General features: G+C 41.7%; 1 long non-coding RNA gene across 1 annotated transcript in view; it reads left to right on the forward strand.

Moving 5' to 3' along the window:
• The window catches only part of LOC104625840, a 7,501-nt gene that overhangs the window by 266 nt on the left and 1,799 nt on the right, over positions 1-5,436 (forward strand). The window contains exons 2-4 of the long non-coding RNA XR_738084.1: positions 271-300; positions 1,183-1,233; positions 5,094-5,237. This is a non-coding gene — a long non-coding RNA (uncharacterized LOC104625840). The remainder of the gene's footprint in view (positions 1-270; positions 301-1,182; positions 1,234-5,093; positions 5,238-5,436) is intronic.

The raw sequence follows: 5,436 nt of genomic DNA on the forward strand, positions 1-5,436 counted from the left end.
GCTCGGTGGCAGAGCCTTCATGACACAACTCCTGGAAGTACGGAAGCTTTATCACTTACCACCTCAGTGGGGTAAGAGGGAGGCAGCACAGAGAACTATTGAACAAAGCTGCACTTTTGGGAAGTCATCGCCATAATGCCCGTAATGTCATAAATCCTCAAATTTGTATGGGGGCTTCATGTATGTGCCATGTTACTCTGGGTGGCAGTTCTGAGAAAGTGCTGCTATATATGCTTTCTGAATTTTAGTGACACATCTTTCTTTACACAGCCAAAGAGAAGGTCAGCTAGACTATCTGCTGTAAGTATCTTTATTTACTCTTTTAATATTACATCACGTGGCATGCTAAGTTTTAAGGGACGGTTACAGAGGAATGATTTGAGCTTTTTCTACCGGTATTGTGAAAGGCATGGTTAGGATATTGCAATATTTAAAAGTAAAATCCCTATTCTATGTTTCCAGTCCTTGAGTATCAGCACATCACAGGCTTACTTTTAGACATTTCACATGAGATACAACAGCCGTGTTAGTTAACATTTCAGCCTGGACACGAGTATCCAGAGTCAAGGAGTACTGATTTCAAGATGCATTTGTTCTCTGTAGGTCTTCTCCTTGTATACCTGCTCATAGCGCTATAAATTACCTGCTCTTTCCTTATACCTGTAACTTGCCCATTGGTTTTGCGGGCCCAACTGTTGGGTAAACTGAGACCTAGAGGGTGTAAATCTGTGTCATGCAGTAGGGTTCAGCCGAAAGTCACAGCCTTAAACAGGCTCTTGATATGCCTTTCTATAGACGCTTAGTGTACCCAGCCCTTTTTTAAGCCATTTTAGTGAAAGCTAAGGTGTGTATTCATACGTAGAGTTATGTTCAAATGTTAGTACCTTTCATTTTTTACATACGCTTGCCTTCACAGCAGACAGTACCACCCAGACACAGTAATGATCTACTTACTACTACCATCAGCATCTGTACCATAACCACCATAACATACATGAGGGAACCTGGGTTTGGGTAACAAAACATGCTGATCTGTCTCTGAAGTTTACTCCTTTATACTACAGAAGGAAGCAGACAGCTCAAAACTAGTTTTTGTTTGACTAATTTTCAAAAGTTGCGAACATATTGCTAAAACGTTTCTAGCATTCATCTGACTCTGTTTCTTATGTATGTTTTGTACAGAAACCTGCTCCGCCTAAACCGGAGCCAAAGCCCAAAAAGGCAGCACCTAAGGTAAGCATTCGAGATCTCTTGAACTGAAGTTACACTTTTCTTTCTCCAGGTATTTGTAGGGGAAAAAAAACATCCACAACTAACCATTCTGGTTTTTAGTATTTTCTTTAAAGATTTAACATTGAATTATGTGAGTTAAAAGAACGTGAAGGATGTAAAGACAATTTTATCCAGTTTCTAGTTAAGGAATGTGGTAAACTGAACAGATTTTCAATCAGTTGTGGTGAGGCTTTACTGCTTGCCTTGCAACGCCGTTCTGAAGTTTCATATAATGCATTGTTGGGAAAGCAATGCTTTGAATAGAGATCAGAGACTCAATTAGAGAAGGCATTGAAAATCATGCTTTTAATTACAGTTTCTTGCTATGTTTTCATTCAAAGTCGCTCTTTTCAGTTAGTTATCAGTTTATCAGATTTTAATCACTGGAGATGAAGTTCTACATGCCCATTCCCTTAAGCTGAATATTTTTGGAAATGTGAAAAATATTGGCATATCTGACAATATAGTTAAAAAAGAAGCTATTTAAATCTCCTTTGTGCTTTGGAGCAACAGTTTGAAATTTAAAAAGGGACAGTTCTGCAATCCATGAGGTGTTTCTTTATAGCCTCCTTCCTGTCACAAACTTGCCCAGTGGTCACAGTTTGTGGTGCTTTTTTTAGATCTATCTGTAAACATTCAGATTGCATTTGGATTTTGCAGCTGGGAAAAAAACCCAACCAAACAACAACAACAAAACTAGTGTTCTTTAACCTGTTCTCATCATACATTTTCTCTCGTGGTTTTGGATGGTCATATGGGCAAAGCAGAGGTGCAAGAGATGTTTTAGTTACAGAAGGGGATGATGGCCTGGCAACCAGCAGCTCTTTTCTGTACATTTGAAAGGCCTTGCCATTGCCTATGCCACAGCAGACTTCCAGATGATGAAAACTGTTCTGCCTCCAAGTCCTGCTCTGTGGGACAGCAGAGTTGTCATGAGAAATGGACAAGAAGGAGAACCCCGTTTGTCGTTTTGGGGACAGCTGGGGCTAAACCACGACAGCCCCGCATCTCAGCTCTGTAATTGCAGTGCCGTGCAGAGCAAATTTTTCACATCTGCATCTTGGTCGTGCAACTGAGTTTCTAGATCCCATTCCAGAGCGGCAGGGGAACCTAGGAACCCTGCTGCTCCACATTCCTGCGGTGCGAGCAGCTGGCACACTCTGGATTCCATCTCCCTCTAGTGGCTGGTCCCCTGGGAAGGGAGAGCCTACCACTCTTCCAGCCCAAGTGGCAGAGACCTGGCTTGGGGATCTAAAAGTCCAGGGTTCAGCCTCTGCTGATGGCCTGTGCAGAGGTTGGTGTGGTTGCATACAATGCACGTTGTTGGTATTTACTTTTTTGTCATTTTCAAGTTTGCTTTTTTCATCAGGGTTTATACACAAAAGCTGCCTTAACAGAATCTTAAAAGTTGTGAAAATAAGCCTTCAAAAGTTAAGGACTGTAAGTGACTGTCAAAACTTAGTTTGGTCCCCTACTGCACAAGCTGCATGGTGCGGTCTCCCTCTGAGATCATACACTGTTTAGTTCTGCTGGAAGTGGTGCCTTGGTCATTGCCCCCCAGCTGGACTGGGAGAGCGTTGGTCCTCTTGCTTCTAAGGTTCTGGTTTGAAGCCAGGATACCTGAGTTGCATTTTTGGTTCTCGAGAGCTCCTAATACTGGGTCAATATCTGTGCAAAGGGGGATGTAATAAGAATTGTGCAGGCATCTTTAATTCTTGTTCCCCCCAAATGCTTAACTTTGCAACCTTCAGGTTCTTTGAATGTTTTTTTGCGTGTCAGAATAGATGTCACCTTTTAAACTTAGCCATATTGAAAAACATAGAGCTGGGAAAAAAAGTTTTTATCACTTTATAAAACATATGACCTTATTACTGAACTGACGTTGCCGTCTGTATAGAAAAGTTATTCAGGAAAACGAACACAATGGTATTAGCTCAGAACTAGCCGAGAGGATGGAAGAAGCTTGGAAATTGAAAAGTAACAGTATCTCCTTGGGTATTTTTTGTCCTGGACTCACATGGTTGTGGAAAAGGGCTTGATCCCATACGGAATAGCCATTAGCTTGTCCCCAGAAGCCACGGAACTTGGAGAACAGAGCAGAGATACTGGGATCCTCACTCAGCTATGGGCTGCGAGACACTTTCTCTCTGGTCAGAGTCCAGCCATGGATGCCAGTTTCTGTGGATTCTCCTCAAATAATTTTTTTATTAGGGGGGCTTTACCATCAAAGAGTGGGCCTCAGAGAATTACAGTTTTAGCTCTGTTAATACTTCGTTGCCTTTCTTTCATGGGGTAAGGAAAAAGATAGCCTTCTTCAAACAACCCCAAGTCTTTAAAAATCCCTTATGGCTTACATTGGAAGAGCCCGTGACTAACACGCCAGTGCTCGTGGGTTTGGAGCCTCCTGGTGCTGCTGGAGGAGGAACTCCTCACAGTGGACTACTTATGTGTCCTTCAAATGTCTGATGAGTTCTGTTCAAGTGACAGAGAGCAAACCAGTACCGTAGTAGTATTGCAATTCTAAATCTTGCTGCCAAACAGTACCAGAATAGTTGGGTGCTGATACTACTGTGATATTTATCTTTCTTCTCCCTCTCCTGGAAGTTGGACAGCCCAGGAGAAGGGGACTCCTAACGCTGTATTGTAGTAGAGTTTCCCAGGTGGGCTGAAATCCCTCAGCAAGGTCAGACTGAGGAGTGGGATGTTAGGGAGGAAAGAGGCCCTCACCCGTTCAAGTGCTACTAACCTCCTGTCTTAAATTTTCTGCATTATTACAGGGGTTGGTGTTAATTTTGGTGAATTTTTAATCATCACTGTCACTGAAGAATTGGGTGTCTTTGCCCCTTATACTCTGTATCTGAGTTTACCCTTAGCAAACAGCTCATTTTTAATGTGAATTAATTTTGTACACTAATAAGCAAGGTGTTGAAATAAGAAAGCACAGTTTTTGTAACTTCTAGTCACTGAGACAACTCCATCTTCTGCGTAGAGAGAGAGGCATTCAGTAATTATCTGTTTATCTTCGCTTACCTGTGAGGAGTAATTTTGCAGATATTTATGGCTCCTTTGTTGGAACTAGGCTAATCAAGCAAGGAACTAAGCTAGTTTGCTTAGTGCAGTTACCTACTGGCAGCAAGAGGCAGATCCTCCGAAGTGAAGCTAATGAGACTTGTGCTTGTTACTGTTTTGGGGTTGGGATCTGACCTTGCCGTATAGAAAACTGTTACTACAGAAGTTGTAGCATCAAGTTTTGTTTTGATTTACCCTGATCCGAGTTATAAGAAAGTGCACTTAAATAATAAATGCAGAGTCCTCGTTATTGAGCCCCCAACTTGTCTATCACACAAATGGTTTATTATAGTAAGGAATATTTCTGGCAGGGAAGGGGGAAAGTCCTTTGACTACAGCTTTGTTACAGTTTTCTAAATAGGCATTAATAGCACATCTGAAGTATTCTGGTATTTCCACAAGTTGTACATGTTCTTTTTGTTCTGTGGTATGCCTTTCAGCAGCACAGCAGAAATACAGGCCAGTTCAACTCCAACATTTTTTAGCTAATTTAATTGAATGCCTATTTAAAATAGGAATTCTTTTAACCCCAGCCATGGCTGCTTTTATATTATGCACTTCCCAGTAGCACATTCGGGACAGAATAGAAGGAAAACACTTCTCCTTAAGAAAATTTCATCTCATCTTTGTCAATAGGAGGTTCAGTGTGTAGAAGCAGGTTGTGTAGATGGTTTTAGAGTTGAGAATGTGTTTATGCAAATGTACGAGGTGGAAATTAGTGTTTACTGTATCACGGTCTGTTTTCTTAACAGAAAGAAAAGGCAGCAAATGATAAAAAGGAGGACAAAAAGGCAGCAACAAAAGGGAAGAAAGGAGCCAAAGGCAAAGACGAAACTAAACAAGAGGATGCTAAAGAAGAAAACCACTCTGAAAATGGAGATACCAAAACTAATGAGGTACTTTAGCTACAGTAAACATGGGAATAAACACAGATGTGTTGGTAATACATCTGCAGGAACTAACGATTGGGCCTCCTTCTCAGAAGGTGGTGTGTTACACTGCCATCCTGTAAAGACAGACCAGCTGCAGTATCTGCACAGGGCAACTCCCAGGGAGAGCCTGAAAGAATGGCATTCTCCTTCAAGCTCATTCCTG

Source organism: Phaethon lepturus, unplaced genomic scaffold (assembly GCF_000687285.1).
Source record: "Phaethon lepturus isolate BGI_N335 unplaced genomic scaffold, ASM68728v1 scaffold35260, whole genome shotgun sequence".
NCBI classification, from domain to species: Eukaryota; Metazoa; Chordata; class Aves; order Phaethontiformes; family Phaethontidae; genus Phaethon; species Phaethon lepturus.